This window comes from Kogia breviceps, chromosome 2 (assembly GCF_026419965.1).
Source record: "Kogia breviceps isolate mKogBre1 chromosome 2, mKogBre1 haplotype 1, whole genome shotgun sequence".
Lineage (NCBI taxonomy): Eukaryota > Metazoa > Chordata > Mammalia > Artiodactyla > Physeteridae > Kogia > Kogia breviceps.
Window position 1 is genome coordinate 200,534,691 of NC_081311.1, and position 17,671 is coordinate 200,552,361.

Consider the following 17,671-nt stretch of genomic DNA (forward strand, 5'->3'; position numbering starts at 1 on the left):
GTGTGCGTGCACGGTCGTTTAGAAAACATTTGGAAAGTGGGGGACATCGTACCCAGCAGAAACATTTCTCCTAAAAGCAAGACCAGCCAGAGCACCAGGCCGAGAGGGAAGGCCTTTCGCTCAAAAGGATCGCTGAATGGGGGTGAGACTCCCATCCGTGTCGGCCCCAGACACAGTGACGTGGGCTCTGAACTAGAGTTCCTGGGCCCTCAGGAACCTGGACCTGCCCCCTGCCCTGCTTCCCACCTGACCCTGTAACGTTGGGTTTTACGAACAGGTTTCAGTGAGAAGCGAAGGCCTGGCCTCAGCATGGAGGTGGACGCTCGCCGCAGGAAAGCACGTTGGTGGAGGAGGCCCCCCGTCTTCGTGGGCTCCAGAAAGGCCTGGAGAACCTTGAGGTTACGCCAAAGCCCTGGTAGCTGGTTTTCCTCTAGCATCACAGTTTCATAAGCAAGTTGACATTTGCCAGTTGGGTGTTCATTACTGTTCTTTCCTGTAAACGTCACAGCCAATTCCAAGATCCAGTGAACGGAAGGTTCGACCTGGGCCAGCGGCATCTTCACTGAGGTTAAACCTGCCCAGATGGCAGTGGGCACCGGGCATTTCCCCACGAATGCATCCAGATCAAATTCTGAAGCCCCCTTTTTATTCATTAATTCTGTCTTTGGTTTGTGGATCTTATTTGACTTTCAGATGAATTTCATAATTGCTTTAAAGGAGAGCTTGAAACCATTAAACGAAGCAGCTCTATCTTTGCCCCTGGCCGTCCCCAGGCTGTACTTGAGTTATTCTCTCTGAAGCCACGAGTGTGTTTTGAATCAAAACTGCCTTCCTGGCCTGCCAAGAAGCAGCTTCAGAGACGATCTCTTGTATCTCTGGCGCCGAAGAAGCAGCACTGCCGTGCCCTGGCCAGGCAGACCTGGACGTTCACGGACATACAAAAGTATCGATGGCCGCAGATGGACTTGACCTCATGGGGCCTGGAGTCCTGCCCTCTGGGACTCTTTTCTTCTACAGGAAGGAGGAGACACTTACCCAGCCTGTGTCCTCGTGTCCAAACCCTACTCCTTCATCCCCGGCACTGGGCCTGCCTGTGGGGAGTGAAACACACACCCGAGTTCTCCATGAGCCAAAAGGGAGCAGTGCCGGGTGGTCGGGGTCCAGAGGGGAGGGCGGGCACAGGAGTCAGGCCGCCTGGGGCCCTGTCTGCCCCCTACTAGTCCTGGGCACCCCTGAGCTGTCTGAGCCTCGGTTTCCACATCTGGAAAAGTAGGGTCTCACAGGGCGGAGGTATCAGTGTGGCAAAAGCTCATCAATACCAGGCCGTAGTAATAATAACGGTACCACCAGTAACTGACGTGGAGACAGGATTTGATGTTTTGCCAAAATGTTTTTTGCATCTGCTGCTCCTTTGCCCGTCACATGCTGTTCTGCTCTGCTCTGTCCAAGGAACCTGAGCCTGGCCCGGTGCCGGCGTTCAGCCACGGGTGAGAGCCACAGAGCTGGGGTCGTTTTGAGGTCTTCACCAGCCAGCCGGGACTCACCTGATGGCTCCCGGTCTCCCGGGTTCCCTGGAGCGAATGCCCAGGTGGGCTGTCTCAGGGCTGTGGGATCAGGCCTCACAGTGGGGTTAGGGCACCAAGCAGTGCCAGGGGTAAGACAAGTGGGTGCCGAGAGGGGGCTGCTTCCTCGGGAGCGATGGCTCTCCTCCAGGGCACTGTGCTTTGTTCTCCAATCTAAGTAGACGGTGGTGGGGGGGAGGGGCTTCAGCGAGGTGGGACGGTTTTTGAGGTCACGGCCAGCAGGGCCAGGATGGAACGGGGCTCCTTCCCGCCCTAAAGCACGACTCCAAGACTTTAAGATGCTCTCAATTTCAAGACCTATCCCTGAGGATTTTTCAGGGAAAAAAATATACCTGAGCAGAAGCATTACTACGTAAATTATGGATACTGGTTTTAAGACGCATTCAAGGGTACCAACATGAGAAGAAAAGCATGTGTGTTTTCAAACTGGGGCAATGGGTACACGTGTGGCATAGAGACGTCTGCATGGAAGAAAGTTCCTCGTTCTGGTCCCGACTCGGGCTGGCACGGGTGCCGGGAGAACCCTGGGGTCTCCACTTAGGCAAAGTCACATTAGTTAGAGGGGCTTCGGCCCTCGGCACCAGCCCAGCCCTCCTCCGGCCCGGAGGGTGGCTACTCGCCTCCGACAGTGTGTGCGGACCTGCCCCCCACGTCCCCACCCAGCGACGCCCTCACACCGTGGACCTCATCTCTGTCTCTGTCTATCTCCCGGTCTCTGTTTCTTTCTCTGTGTCGCCCGCTGTCTCTGACTCTCTCGTCTCGTCCCGTGTCCCCGCCCTCCCAGGTCCCCAGCAGGACACCACCTCTGACTCCAGCTTCCCTGCTCCGTGGTCACATCCCGCAGGTATGAGTCCACCTGGGGTCAGCACCTCAGGCTCCTTTCTGTCCTGCGCTGGTCTGGGGTCGCCCAGGAGGGGTGCACTGGACTCCCACCGGCCGGCCCCCCAGCAAGACCGCGCAGAGGCCTTCAGCTCAGCAGACCTCCCCTCCCCGGGAGTCAGCGCCCGTGCCGTGGGAGAGGCCCCTCTGAGAGTCCCTAGTCCCTCAGCTGGGTGCGAGGGGCCCAGCTCTTCTCAGAGGGGCTGCCCTGGGGCAGGGGGAGGGGTGGTGAGGAGCCTCTGTCCCCAGAGCCCACCCAGCCCCTCTGGTTTGCCCTCAGTAGGGTCCCTCGAAGATGCCCTGTTCAGGCTGCCCCGCCATCCTCACCTCCCCACACGCGTGGCACTCAGTGGCAACAGCCCATCTGTGTCCCCGGCGCTGGCCGGACCCTCTGCCCCCATGAGGCCATCTGCGCCCCCTCGGCCCCATCCGTCCCTGGCTACTGCCGGCTGCCAGGCCTCCTGCGTGGCCAAGGGCAGGTGTCGTTCCTGTGCCCGCGGGCTGTGGGGACTCTGGCTCCTCCACGTTCTCTGGGAATTCCAGGGGTGTCACACGGGCCACGTATCCATCTGGGGGTCGGCGCCCTCTGCCTCTGCTGAAGGCTCCGGGCTGCAGCCCTGGCCTGTGGGTCACTGTGGGTGTCGTGCAAAGCCCGGCCTGCGATTATTCTCCCGATGGGCGTCCCCCCCGTGACACAGGCCTGTCCCTTCCTTCTTCCCGACAAAGCGAAGCCCCCGTAGTTACACCAGCCACTTTACCAAATCCGCCGGAGAGAGGCAGGGATTCGAACACAGGCAGGTAGGGCGCCCTCACCTCTCACTCTCTATGGGGGGCTCTCTCGGCCCCAGGCCTGCAGCCCTCCCCTCTCCAACGACAGTGCCTGCAAAAGCCCAACCCCTAAGCCCTCTCTTTCTGTCCTGGATATGCTCTTTACCAAGACTGTCGTTTCAGGAGTGGACCCTCTACTCCCAGGTCCTGCCTTTGCCCTCAGGCCTCCTCCAGGACAATCCGAGAGAAGCAGCGGCCACAGCAGGGCCTGCGCAGAGTCGGGCGGCCACGGGCTCTGGCCGAGAAGGCCCCCCGCTGGGCGCTCCCAGCCGTGGACTCTGCCAGGACCTCTTTCCAGTAGGAGCTGAGCCAGGCCACCTGTGTGCCTCTGTTGGTGTCGGGCCTTGGCCTCCATCCCCAGGGCCTCTGTAGGCACAGGGCTCAGGCGTGCGCGCATCACACACGCACACAGCCGCTCACGTTTCCAGACATCCACACTCTCACACGCAGCCCCACGCTCACCTCTTCTAAGAACAAACAGCCATCTTCAGGAACAGTGCAGATTGCATCCACATTTAGGAGAAATTTCCCAAAGAAAACATAATCAACAAGGATGCAGTTCTGCCCCAGGGAGACTTTACCTCATTATGCAGAGCAATTCAGCTCCTCGCTGACGAGAGATTTTCTGCCGCAGAGTTAATATCTGCTTTCCCTTCACATAAGCAAAAGGCCCATTACAGTTATTTTCCCGAGACAAAGAACCACATGTCATTGAGAGGTGAATTAAGCCACCGCCTCTAGAAAGTCAGAGAAACTGCTTGAGGCATCATCATTTCCAGCCACCAGGTTTCCAGAGGCGTCAGGGTCTGACCTCGGCCGGCAGCCCTGCCCCATGGATCTGGACCCCCGCCCCCAACACCCAGCAGGACCCCCAGCCTGAGTCTTGTCGATCATATGCTCACAGCCCCAGTGCTGGGCCTGCCACGGGAGAAACACTTACCAGTGTCTGTAGAACAAGTGGATTTGATGATGGATTTCATGACTGTCTCCAGCTGAATCCTCAGGATCTAAGGGAGGGGGAGAACAAAGAGAGGAAATTATTCCCACATAAGAGCTTTAGGAGAGACCATCAAGATAGTATCAATGATAAACAACAACTGCCGTAGGAAACTAAATGTTCACCTACCTTATGGCTCAGGAGTTCCACCCAAAGACCTGGACAAGAATGTTCTAGAAGCTGTACTCATAACAACGAAATACTGGACTCGGTCCAGGCATCCCTCAACAGACAGAGGATAGCTAGAACGTTCGATAGCCCATCCACTCAATGGAATACTACTCAGCAATGAAAAGGAACAGGCTGCCCATATATGCAAAAAAGTGAGTGAATCTCTTAACCATTGAGTAGAGTGGAAAGAGCCACACGTGAAAGAGCACACACTGTTTGACCCTACTGAAGTGAAGCTCTAGAACAGGTAAAACTGATCAACAATGGAAAAATCAGAGAAGGGATTGACTCCTGGGGTACAGTGAAGCTTGATGGAGAGGAAAGTGCCAGAGACAACTTTCTAGGGGATGGTCATGCTCTGCATCACTACAGGGGTTTGGGCTACACAAGTACATGGATTTGTTGAGACTCATCAGTTGACACCCTTATGGGATGCAGCTAAGGCAGTACTCAGAGGAAAACGTATAGCTGCAAACACCTACATTAAAAAGGAAGAGGGCTTCCCAGGTGGCACAGTGGTTGAGAGTCCACCTGCTGATGCAGGGGACGCGGGTTCGTGCCCCGGTCCGGGAAGATCCCACATGCCTCCGAATGGCTGGGCCCGTGAGCCATGGCCGCTGAGCCTGCACGTCTGGAGCCTGTGCTCCACAACGGGAGAGGCCACAACAGTGAGAGGCTCGCGTACTGCAAAAAAAAAAAAAAAAGGAAGAAAGATCTCAAGTCAGTAACCCAACTTTACATCTTAAGGGGCAAGAAAAAGGAAGAACAAACTGAACCCAGAGCTAGGAAGGAAGGAGACAAGAAAGGCTGGAGCAGAGAGAAGTGAAATAGGGAACAGCAGAACAATAGAGAACAAAACTAAAAGCTGATCCTTGAAAAGATCAACAAAACTGACAAGCATTTAGCCAGACTGACTAAGGAAAAAGAGAGGTTTCTTCATCTCACTGTCTATAGAACTTGCATAAAAGTCTACAAGCAATTGTTGAATTCCAGTTAATGATAATCATGTAAAAATATTTGAGGCAAAGTGTACGTATGTCTATTACTTACTTTGAAACGCATAAAATGAAAGACGGATTGATGAATGGATAGGCAGATGTGCAGATGCGTCAATATGTGATAATGCAAGTGTGGTAAACATTGATAATCTAGGTGATAAGTTTAGGGATGCCCATCAAATGCTTTCAACTTCTCAGTGAATCTGAAAAACTCCACAATAAAATAGTTGAAGAAATGACTGTCCATGTATCACCCACCTACGGCACCCTTCCAGCTTGAGAATGTGCTTCCTGTGATGGAAAGACCTGGATTATGCACATTTGCTCATCCAGTGCCACTCTCGAGTGTCTACCGCTATGGACCAGACACTGTGTGGGTGCTTGAACCACATCAGCAAACTAAGCCAGCCCTCTGCACTCAGGGAGGCTACCACGTGATGGGGAGACACATGATAGGCAGGGCTAACCAGGATACACAGCCAGGCCGGGTGGGCAAGTGTTGTAGGGAAATCCATTCCAGACGTGTCTACTCCAGAGGAGTGGGGGATGCTGGCTTTGGCTGGCTGGTGAACTCTCGCTTAAAGCCCCTCGCAGAAGGTCCCTCTGAGACTCGCCCAGCCCTGCGGATGGATGTGGTATCACAGAGAAGGACCCTTCATCTGTTACAAGGCATAAAACAAGCACCCCAGCGGATAACAGAGTTAATATAATTGGGGCAGGATGGTGGGAGGTGCATGAAGAAGGCTCAGGACCTCTTCTAGAAGCTCTGAGGTCTGGTGCTCTACCTGTGTGGGCAGGGAGGGATGGTGCTGGGGAGGCAGTGGTCTCTGGTGTCAGACCCCATTCAGGACAGACACCCAGCCACCTCTCAGTCAGGATCCCATAGGCCTTCAGATCATGGGCGCCAGTAGGGAAGCTGCCGCCAAATGGGCAGGAGCTCTGGGGTCGCCTGGCAGGAAAGGGGTCTGCCCAGACCCCAGCCCACCATCACAGGGGCACTGCAGGTGCAGGCCGAGCGAGTCCCTCCTCTGACACCCGTGCTCACAGAATGAGCCCCTCGACAATAGCGTGGAGGGGGACCTGCGCTCAAGGCCCAGCCGGACCCTCACTGGTTCATCCCTGGATGGACACCAGCAGCCTTGGGTTTCCGTGCCACTCAGCTGATGTGGTCAGTTTAGTAGAGCACCCGCCGTCACCATGGCCATCCCAAAAGTACTGCTCTTCTAAGTGGACGTATCCAACAGAGGCATCGCGGCTCTGGCCCTGCCTGGTGCGTGAGGGAAGTGGGTCCACCGCTCACCAGTGGATGGACGTGTGCAGGGTTTCCAGATGAGGGCTGGTGTGGCACTGTTGCTGTGAACATCTGAGGGCAAGGCTCTGTGCAGACGCATACCTTCTCCTCTGGGGTCATCTTTCTACTTCTATATGTCTGAGGATTTCATGGTACAAAGTTTAAGAATCGGGGTTTTATTCTTTTTTTAATTTTTATTTTATATTGAACTATAGTTGATTTACAATGTTGTGTTAATTTCAGGTGTTCAGCAAAGTGATTCAGTTATCCATATATCTATTCTTTTTCAGATTCTTTTCCCATTTAGGTTATTACAAGATATTGAGCAGAGTTCTCTGTGCTATACAGTGGGCCCTTGCTGGTTATCCGTTTTTAAATATAGTAGTGTGTATCTGTTAATCCCAAACTCCCAATTTATCCCTCTCCACCCCCACCTAAGAATCAGTTTGAGGAGTGCGGAGAGCCTCTGGGGGAAAAGCAAGAACACAGAAGAAGATCTGTGTTTCCCAAACCCAAAGGGGGCTCGAGGGGGAGGAATAAAGAAATGCAGAGAAATTGCTCTGGGCAGACATCGTGTGCGAGTGTGTAGTGAGCCCCCCCCCCAGAGTCACCCCACAGTAAGTCCTGGGAAGTGCAGACCACCCAGGCATTTGGGGACATCACCTCCACATGGGAGGTGATGTCCCCAAATGCCTGGGTGTCCAGGAGCTCCTGCGCAGCGTCAGGCTGACACATCGGGATGGAAGGAGGTCCGGGTGGTGGGACTCACGGGCAGGTGTGGGAACCCCCAGCAGGAGCTGCTCAGAGGCCTGACCTCTTCCTGCCAGGACTCAACACAATACCGTCCTCTGGCCTGAGACTGGGTAGGCTAAGGACTGGAAACGTGCATTCATGGCCACCAGAATTTCAGCCTAAAAATGTGAAGCTCTCCTACCAGAAACCGAGGAGGACACCCCAACTCTCACTTTGGGAAAGACCAGCCCTAGTCAGATCCTTCCCATTAGAGGGGGATAACCGGTCAGCAGTTAAGCAATGAAAACACTGACAAGGGCTAAAGAAAGAGTTCCAGGTTCCTAAGAGTTCAGGGAAAACATACTGATAAAAAAAAGAGCTTCCTTGGAAAACAAGCAAATTTTAGAAATTGTGTGCCATCTCTTCTCAAAATTCAGGAAAGCATGGACAATGTGAAAGAGAGACGTCATCCAGTGTGCTGGGAGGTAATGGATGGAAAGGAGATCATAAAGAAAGATCGTAATATTGGCATAAAATGGTTATCAGGCACCAAAAAAAAGCAATTATAATGAGACAGAACATCAAACCAACTTATGTGCACAGTGAACTAGAGAAGCACTTTCAGAATTCAGAAGAAATGGTCAAAGGGAAGAAAATGGTGATGTTTTATATGTATAGAGGGCTTGGAAAGGAGATCTAGTATTAGAAAATATAAATATATTCTAACATATTTACACTCTAATATATATATATATATATATATATATATATATATATATATATATATTTCCTCAAGAATAGAAAAAACCTAGGAACCTAAAAATAAGCAGTAGTCAAAGATTTAAGCAGGATAAAAATCCATCCAAAAGTAAAGAAAACCTGAATTTGTACAGTTTTCTGAGTGTCATACAATAAAATAAAATTATCACTTAGCTATAACTGGTGAATTCAGCAATGAAGAAATCTACAAAAGAAGGAATCCACAGAGGAAAAAAACCATTTTTTTGACTTCAAATTTCTCCTTCACTACAGTGAACAGAGGAAAAGGGCAGCTTATTGATTTGTAAGAGCTCTTTATATTTGAGGGCTAACTACCATCTGGCATATATGTTGCTAATATTTTTCTCATTTGCTTTTTGTCTTTTAGGTGTGCTTCTGGTTGAGTTTTTTTTTTATTGTTTCACCACTGAAATTTAAAATTTTTATGTAGTCATAATTTCTTCCTTTAGTGTTATGTTCAAAATATTTTTTTATCATTGGTAGCATACTAAGATATTCACTTAAGTTACTTTGAGTTTATTGGTGGCTTCTTTAATTGTTCATATTACATAAAGAACTATATTATCATTTAATTATGAATGTGTTTTTATGGTAAAAAGTACAAACACTATGAAAACTCATGTTTCCTCTGCCCTTTGTCTTTGCGTGAGTAACACCAGCAGCTTTCTGGTATGTGTTCCATCAAAACTTTTGCTATGTGCTTATTTACATACAGATGTAGATAAAACACCAGCATCACTATACGTGTGTTTTTACATGAATGGCATCATTCTGTATGTATTGTTCCATAATTAGCATTTTTGCTTAATGATATGTGTTAGACTGTTTCCATGTCAATGCATATATATATTTTTTTATTTGCCCTAGTTTCTGTATAGTATTTCACAGTAGATGACTGGAGTTCATTCAACCATTTTTATGATTAAAGGATAGTTTTTGTTTGTTTGTTTGTTTGTTTTTGCGGTATGCGCCTCTCACTGTTGTGGCCCCTCCCACTTCGGAGCACAGGCTCCAGACACGCAGGCTCAGCGGCCATGGCTCACGGGCCCAGCCACTCCGCGGCATGTGGGATCCTCCCGGACCAGGGCACGAACCCGTGTCCCCCGCATCGGCAGGCGGACTCTCAACCACTGCGCCACCAGGGAAGCCCTAAAGGATAGTTTTTACCAACACACAATGATAAACACTTTGCAATTACGTTGGCACCCTTGACTCCTAGAACTTGTATCATGGACGTAAAAGGCCCGTGAGTTCACAGCTCAAACACAGCCAGTTTCCCTCCCAATGCTAGTGGCTGTTTACGCACCACTCACAGTGGACAAAGCCCCTCTCACGTCAAGTTACACCAACCACTAATTTCTCCTGGGCTGTCAGATGAAACCTGCTGTCTCCTTGCTGTTTTGCATCACCCTGATTACCAGAGCAATTAAGCAAACCTCCTGTACTTACTGATCATTTGTTTGTTTTTCTGTGAATCGCCTACGTCTGTCCCGAATCCACTTAAAATTCATGTTCATCTTTCCGTATTGCTCTCCGGAGCTTGTTACAGTGCATGGACGTTTATACGTTGTCTGTTATATAAGTTGCAAGTATTTCCTCTTAGACTGACACTTGTTTTTTAATTTCGGTGACTGGGGATTTCACTCTATTTAAGTTTTAAAATTTCATGTGATAGAAAATTTCCAACCCTTTCCTTTATGGTTTAGGGATTCCAGAAGGACGTCTCCAGTCAAGATTTTATGACATTCTCCTCTTTGATCCTTTGATTAGCTCTTTAACCATCTAGTGTTAACTTTGAGTACAGAGAGTTCAGAGATCTATGATGTTTTTCTCTGTGAATATACAGTTTCTCACCCTTCGGTGATCACGTACCCACTGTTCTGATATATTCATCTCCGCCCTTTATTAAATTCCGTATATACAGGGAATTTGGCCCACTGATACATTTGTTCACTACTGTGCCAATAACAGACATTTTATGTAACTAGTAATACATCAACATATATAAGCAAATATAAATATAAGCACACAGGCACATATTATTTACGTGTGGATGTAGATGTGTAAGTGTCTGTGTGTACACAAGCTAAGCGTATCTGTATGCCTGGGAAACAGGTTGGAAGGATATAGTCATGATTTTCTGGGAGGCAATGCTTGTACATAATACAGATATACTGTGAGCTTGTGCATCTAGACACCATTCTTTCTATAGCCTCACCCGCGTCAAGCCGCACGCCCGGCGAGAGCCCTGAGACGGCAGCCGGGGCGGCATCAGCAGGGCCGTCCTGGAAGGCCCGGCTCTCGCCGTCTGCCCTGGGGCTGCAGGCGGCACAGCAGGGTGGCTTACGGGGGCTGGAGTTATGCCTTAGGATTCGCAGCGGGACAAGTGTGGTCAGAGATTTCCGTGTCACCATCACAAGGCACGTCCAGAAGTCTTTCCCAGTGGACTTGGGCATCTCTGTCCACCAGCGAGGCCCATGGGAATAGCTCTGGGATCCTGCCATCCAGAACCCAGGAGGACCAGCCACCTCCCTGGAACCTCATGGTCACAGGCCGGCCACCCACCCTCCCTGGCTTTCAGTCCCCAGGGGACACCTGGACGGAAGCCCAGACACCAGCTCAGAGCAGAAAAGAGCTCCGAGTGGCGTGTGCCTTCCTGAGTTCACCTGTCAGGGCTGATGTGTGACCATCGTGCTGGCACCTGCCCCGGCTGCACTTTTATGCTGTTCTGAAAACTGGAGGCCTGTGAGGTGCCGTTTCCTTCGTGCTCAGTAATTCAGAGCTGTGGCCATCAGTGACCATCAGCTTACGTTGATCAGATGAGCTACATCCATGCTCCACGTGGCCTGTAAACTAGAGCGGGTACACCAACCGATCGCAATGCATGGCCCTTAATCGAATCCTGACCCAAACTGTAAAAGACTATAAAATAAAAGTTAGAGGATAAGGAAAACATGAACACTGAGATGAAGGACTGAGAGTTAATTTTCTAAAAATATGAGAAGAGTAGGTATGGAGGACGGGTGCGGACATGGCTGGAAGGCACATAAAAGCAGATTGGCTCTCAGGTGACAACTGATGAGACTCGGCCATGATGCCTAGGTATTCATTACACCATCCTCTGCACTCTTGTCTGTGTTTGAAATTTTCCGTAATAAAAAGCTTTTTGTTTGTTTGTTTGATGTCTTCGAGGCAGAGAGTCACTTTCTGCTTCTGGGGACATCATCTTATTGGGAACGGTGGCTGTCATCTTGCTTCCAGATGTAGGATGCGTTAAGCTACCGATGCAGGTGTTGTGCAATTACCTGGAAGGCGTGGGGCAGGGGGCGCAGTGCACCTTGGCTGCTGAATCAGTGAACCATGGGGCAACCCCCAGCGCCCCCCCGGACCACTCCCATTTTCTTTGAGCCCCTTGGAGCTGGGTGATGGCTCCTAGGTGACAGTGGATTGACCATGCTTTCATTCCACCTCACCTGACAACGTGAACATTTCAGGGAGAAGTCGGAATCCTTGTAAGGGAGCGAAGACCTACGTGCCTGGTGGACACGGCTAGGGTCTAGGTTCAATCTTGAAGACCTTGCAATCTCCTGGCCCTCTTGGGAGGATAATCTCTTGGGATCCATGTTAGGGTCCACACACCCACTAGATCCTGGAATGTAAACAGGATGCTCTGACACTGAGGAAATGAGTGCTTCTGGAAATGTCAGGGGAACTGATAGCTCCCAGGCTAGAGCACACGGTAAATAAACACCATCAGTGCTGCCAATACATGGGGGTGGTCAACAAAGGAAGTCTCTCGTCTAGAGCAAAGTCTGGGCATTTTTGGAGGTGCCCATCTGGGGTGTGGCTTGATGTGGTCAGGCAGACGTGTGTATCTGCTCCACCTGACAAGTCTACCCTGATAGAGAAATGGTCACATCCGTTAGATGTTCCTCTACAGAAGGGCCAGCTGCCCCTCGGGCTCTGAGCCCGAGCTCTGGAAATTGGCTCTGCTCAGAGCAGGGAAGACGTTGGCTGCTTGGAGTCAAACACAGTTAACCAGGCAGCAAAAGTTCCTCACTTCACGCAACGATGCTCTTCACGGGCCACTGTGTATGGTCCAGTCACAGGCTGAGAGCTTTACACGTAGCGTTTCCTTCCATCCGTGCAGGGACCTTGTGGGGGACAGAAAGGTAAAACGCAGAACTATTGTACTAAGTTATTTACCCAAAGCACCCCAGTTAGCCAAGGGCAGACCTGGGATTCTCTGCTGAGTCTGCTCAGTTCCAAAGCGCTCACCGTGATGCTGTCCTGGAACCCATCCCCTGGGAGCTGGCCTGGGTTGGTCCCATCTGGGCTGGGATGGGACTGAGCCTCTGGACCAGCTGAGCGATGGCCAGTGAGGTAGGCTGGTCCCTTCATCCCTCCAACCAATAACTGGCTGGCGGCCCCTCGGGGACAGCTGGGGCTGCCATCAGCAGTGGAAATCCCAGGTGGGTCTGCTTCCTCACGGAGGTAAAAGGTGCCCCTGCGAGTACAGCCAGGAGCCAGCACAGGGCCTGTAGGAGCTCCCCGCCCAGAATTCTGGGAGCTGATGAGTCAGGGGGTGCAGTGGACTAGGGTCCTTAGTGAGTACCCCAGTCCCCGCCCCTGCACAGACCTACCTTCCTGAAGAAAGAAGAAGAGGGGGGAGAGCCTGAGCTGCCCCGTCCTCCCCAACTCACGGTGTCTTCCGCCTCCTCTCCAGGTCGGCACTGCCTTTTCTAAGGAGGTCAAGGGTCTGACCCTGGGCCCTCTGACGCCGGCACGGAGCCCAGGAGAAAATAACAAAGGAAGAAGATTTCTTATCTCATTCTCCCCAAAATTTTCCATAAAGGAAAACCAAGGTTTGTACAAGTTAAGAAGTGCTCAAAGTTAGTGAGACAGACGGGGCAAAACCCAGCACCAGCCCTCGCAGACTCTCTCTGCAGGGCCCTTCTGCATCTCACCTTGGGCGCGTCCCAGAGACGCCCTCACGTGGAGCCTGTGAACCCACAAACCACCCGATGCCCTCTAGGTGGGGTTCCACGCCCACCATGGAGGGTCATTATCACGATTGTGTCATCTGTATAGACCCCGAATCTCCAGGGACCATCATTTGCTATGAAACAATACGGATACTATTATTATATGCACTTGTCGTATTCCTTATCTTCGAACAGCTCAAGGTACTTACTGTTCCCATAGACCTGGGCAACTTGGAGGAATGTTCTTAAGTCTCCCTCCTTGGTCAGGGCTGGGTCTCCCAACCCTCAGAGAAGGCCTTGCTTCAGCTCACTGCACATGGTGTGTGTGTGTGTGTGTGTGTGTGTGTGTGTGTGTGTGTGTGTGTGTGTGCGCGCGCGCGTGTGTGTAGAACTGGCCCCGTCTTTGCCTAAAGAGATCAGGGAATGGACACCCGTCAAACCCGAACATGTTAAGCCTAAACCCTGATTCACCGACAGGCCCATCGTTCAACCGTATCCGTGGAGGCCCTTCCACGTGCCCGTTCTAGGCCTGGGGGAGACCCTGGCGGACAAGCGTTCCTGTCAGTCATCAGTCTTTCCCATCCCCTCCTTTGTGGGCAGCGGGCGGCCTGGGGTGCCAGCTGCAGCAGGAGGGGGGCTCAGGAGCTCTGATGAGCCCAGGGCGGCAGGGGTCGGGGTGAGGGACCCCTGCAGCCTGACTGTCACCTGTGCTCAGGTGTGGTTCCCTGAGCCCGTTCGTCCTGCCTGACAGAGCGGTTGAGAAGCTGACACTACCATTCAATCGAGTTCGCTTTCTTTACGTCTCAGTTTTCCTGCCTCAGTTAATCGGGAGTGACAACTTTAACACCGCCTGGAGACGGGGGAATTTTCAAAAAAGCTACTGAAACCCTACGGCACCGCCTTAGCCTCAGCTGTGTAAATGCTGGAAAGGAAACAGAAATCAAAGAAATGCGAAGAAACAGGATGCAGATTTGTGGAAACTGGAAGCCGGGCTCAGTTCCATGGACGGTGCCTGATTCCGTGGCTCATGGCTTGAGGCACGATTCCATGGACTGAGACGGGGCGGCCGGCAGGCTTGGCTTCCTTCTAAACGTCTGTGCTGAATGGCCCTACTTCTGTCTCGATGCGGGGATACCAGCCCCTGTTGGACCTCATCTGTCTCTTCGAGGTCTGAGAGCTCGCGTAGGGGTCGGCTTAGTCCTGAGATCCTCAATCCCTTGACGCCTGTGACATCGCCGTGATTCGGGGACGGGGCCTGCAGGTGGCCCGGGCACACAGGCGCCCACGGATGCGTCCCTGGGGCTGACGAAGGCCCATACGCAGAGCCCGAGGCCCACAGCTCCGCAAGCTGCAGGACCACAGCCGGGTACCCAGCTGGCGTGGGCAGACCCGCTGGGGCCCCAGCAAGGCTGTAGGGGCATGAAGATGGTCCCTTGGGGCTGGGTCTCCAGGCTGGCGGGGCGCTCGGCTGCCGTGCCTGCGACTCCCAAGCAGACTTGGTGCGTGTCCCCCTGCAGGACCCTTCCTCCCGGCCGGGTTGCCCAGTGAGGACCACCCCTCACTCCTTCGGCCTGGGGACTGTCACAGCCCCTCCCCATCTTCCTGCTTAGCTGGATGGGACCCCAGGTCCCTGAGGAGGGTCCCAGGAGGGCCTCCACCACTCTGCCGGCAGCAAAAGCTCAGTCCTGGCAGGTGGGAGCCATGGGAAGCCCGTCCAGACAGTTAAGGGGCAAACGAGGTCCCTGCGGGGTAGCCCGGGCACATCCCAGGAGCGGCTTTGCCTGAGAAAGCTCAGAGCCGGCGGCCGGGAGCTGGGTTGCTGAGACACTGCCCCTGGGCAGCGGTTTGGGAGCAGTAAGGTTTCTCTCAGGCCTGGGGCTATGAGCCTCCTTCTCTGTCCTAGAGGCCACCTGTCCCTTCCAGGATGCTCTGGTGCCTCGTCAAAGACATTTCATCGTGACCCCAGGTAATCCTTGCCAAAGCCAAAGGCGAGGTCCAGTTCCAGACGAGGAAGCGGAAGCTCGGCGAGGTCACGTTGTGACAGCGCCCCAGGCTCCGGAACATCACCGTCTGTATGTGGACGCGCGGGCGCTGCAGCTGTGGGCTCCCAGGATGCAGGACGCTGAAGCCCCGGGGGGGATGAGCCTCAGGCCCAGGTAAGAACCCTCCCCAGCAGCAGACGTGCGACCATAGCCGTCGTGAGCCCCCGAGGCCGTGGCACGCATCACCCCAGGGGCACAGGCCGGGGAGGAGAGGGCTGCAGGGCCACAGGGCGGGGATGTGAGGGGCCGAGCTGGAGGGCATGTCCCTGGACGGCTGCCACGTCCTTGCTGAGAACTCATAGAACCGCCAGCTGCTCCAAAGGGGTCCAGGCATTATTCTCATCGATGTTCAGTTTGAGCCTGTGGGATGGGGCAGTCTTACCCTTCCTGACCGGTCACACCTCTTGGGTCGCTGCGATCTTGGAGGGGATGGTGCCTGCTTCATCCTCTTCTTTCTGGAAGTTTCCAACGCCTCAGCCATGGTTCCCAGTCCTCCCGGAGTGCTTCTCCATCACGAACACTCGGTGGCTCCTCCAGAGTGTTAGCGTCTCCAGCTGAAGATCCCGGGGTGGACCCGGTAGTCTAGGGCCCTCCAGGCCCCGGCGCCCCGAGACGCACATCTGGTTTAATCTCCCACAGCTGCCCTGGGAAGCAAACCATACAACATCTGCCAAAGCCCAGGACAGGGAGGGAGGGGATGTGCTGTTAAACATCCATCCAGTCGGGGCCTCGTGAGAATTTCTGCCTCGTCAGAAGCACGTCTCAGACCCCCTCCCGCCCACGAATAAAGCACAATCATCTTTAATCTGCACACACGGCTTGATGAAAACGGAGTGAAATGTGCACGACACCACCCCGGAATGTTAGTAACATTGCCGATCTAGCCCTCGGTCCTTCCGCGAGGCCTCTGCGCTCCCTGTGTTTTGGCCGGAGGGTTCTGCGCTCTCCACACCACCCCTGCCGTCCACACACCGATCGGGGCTGCATCTCGGGGTCCCTGCTAATGGTCCTCCAGGGCTCCGCCGGAGGGGCGAGGGAGCCGTCTTCCCTGTCCCGCGGCACTGTCTTGGGCTGGGAGCGACCGGGGCATCAACCGTCAGTGAGCTCATCAGCCACTTGATAAAATATGCATCGTTACACTTTCCCCTTTGCAGTCACCTCGAGGGACCCACGGCGGATTTCAGCTGCTTATTCCAGACCAAGTAAGAGAGGAGGGGGGCAGACACCCAGCCCCAAACCTTTGCTCCTCGCCAGCCTCTGGTGGAGCCTCTCCAGGCGAGGGAGCGCGTTCCCCAGCAGCCCTGTCTAAGCCTGTCATTACCCACTGCTGCCTCTGTCCGTCCCCTGGCAATGCCACTAGGTAGGTCCACCTGTGGTCTTCATCCACCAGTGCACACTCAGCTCGTGGTAAACGCGCAATCTGAACGAACTGGTTGTGAAGGTAGCGAGCCGTGGCTGGGTGCCTGATACACCTGTTTTATGTACTCACGACATTACGAAAATGAGTTCAATAAGCTCCATTTTAAAGATGAAAAAATTAAGCTCAGAGAAGTTAAGAGTCCAAAGCTAGACTTTCAAACGCAGATATTGGTCTGTCTGTGATATTTTGTCACTAGACATGTCACGAGAAGGGTGGGCATGTTGCTCATGTGCTGACCTGGAGATGGAAAATGGATGGATGGATGGATGAGAGGGTGAAAGGATGGATGGATGGATGGATGAGAGGGTGAAAGGATGGATGGATGGATGGATGAGAGGGTGAAAGGATGGATGGATGGATGGATGAGAGGGTGAAAGGATGGATGGATGGATGGATGAGAGGGTGAAAGGATGGATGGATGGATGGATGAGAGGGTGAAAGGATGGATGGATGGATGGATGAGAGGGTGAAAGGATGGATGGATGGATGGATGAGAGGGTGAAAGGATGGGAGTCAGACATGCTCAAGTATTTATGAGTGTCCTCTCTTCTCAAGGCTCTTCTGAGGGCTACTTAGGCAACTAAGTATCTATGAACATAGCCAACTACCATCCATAAAAGTGGAGAACCTTTCCCAGCTGTGGTCAGACAGAGAGTTGTGACCATAGAAGAAGGATCAGAGAGAGGCAGTGTTACCGGTCTTGAAGACAGAGAAAAAGGGCCTCAAGCCAAGGAACGTGGGCAGCTTCTAGAAGCTAGACAAAGTGATGGATTCATCCCTGGAATCCGCAGAAAGAACATAGCCCTGCAGACGCATTTAGCCCAGTGAGCCCCGTGTTGGACTTCTGACCGAGGGAACTGTGAGATAATAAATGTGTGCTCTTTTAAGCCACTAAGTTTGTGGTTATTTGTCACCGCAGAAACGAATGCGGGAGGCTTGTGGTTCAACAGAGAAGCAGGCAAAGT

At 52.7% G+C, this 17,671-nt stretch overlaps 1 long non-coding RNA gene across 2 annotated transcripts in view; it reads right to left on the reverse strand.

Annotated features, from left to right (window-relative positions):
• LOC136793648 (uncharacterized) overlaps positions 1 to 17,671 on the reverse strand; it is an 82,681-nt gene that overhangs the window by 15,822 nt on the left and 49,188 nt on the right. For both annotated transcript variants that reach the window (XR_010839274.1, XR_010839275.1), the window contains exon 2: positions 4,231 to 4,297. This is a non-coding gene — a long non-coding RNA (uncharacterized lncRNA). The remainder of the gene's footprint in view (positions 1 to 4,230; positions 4,298 to 17,671) is intronic.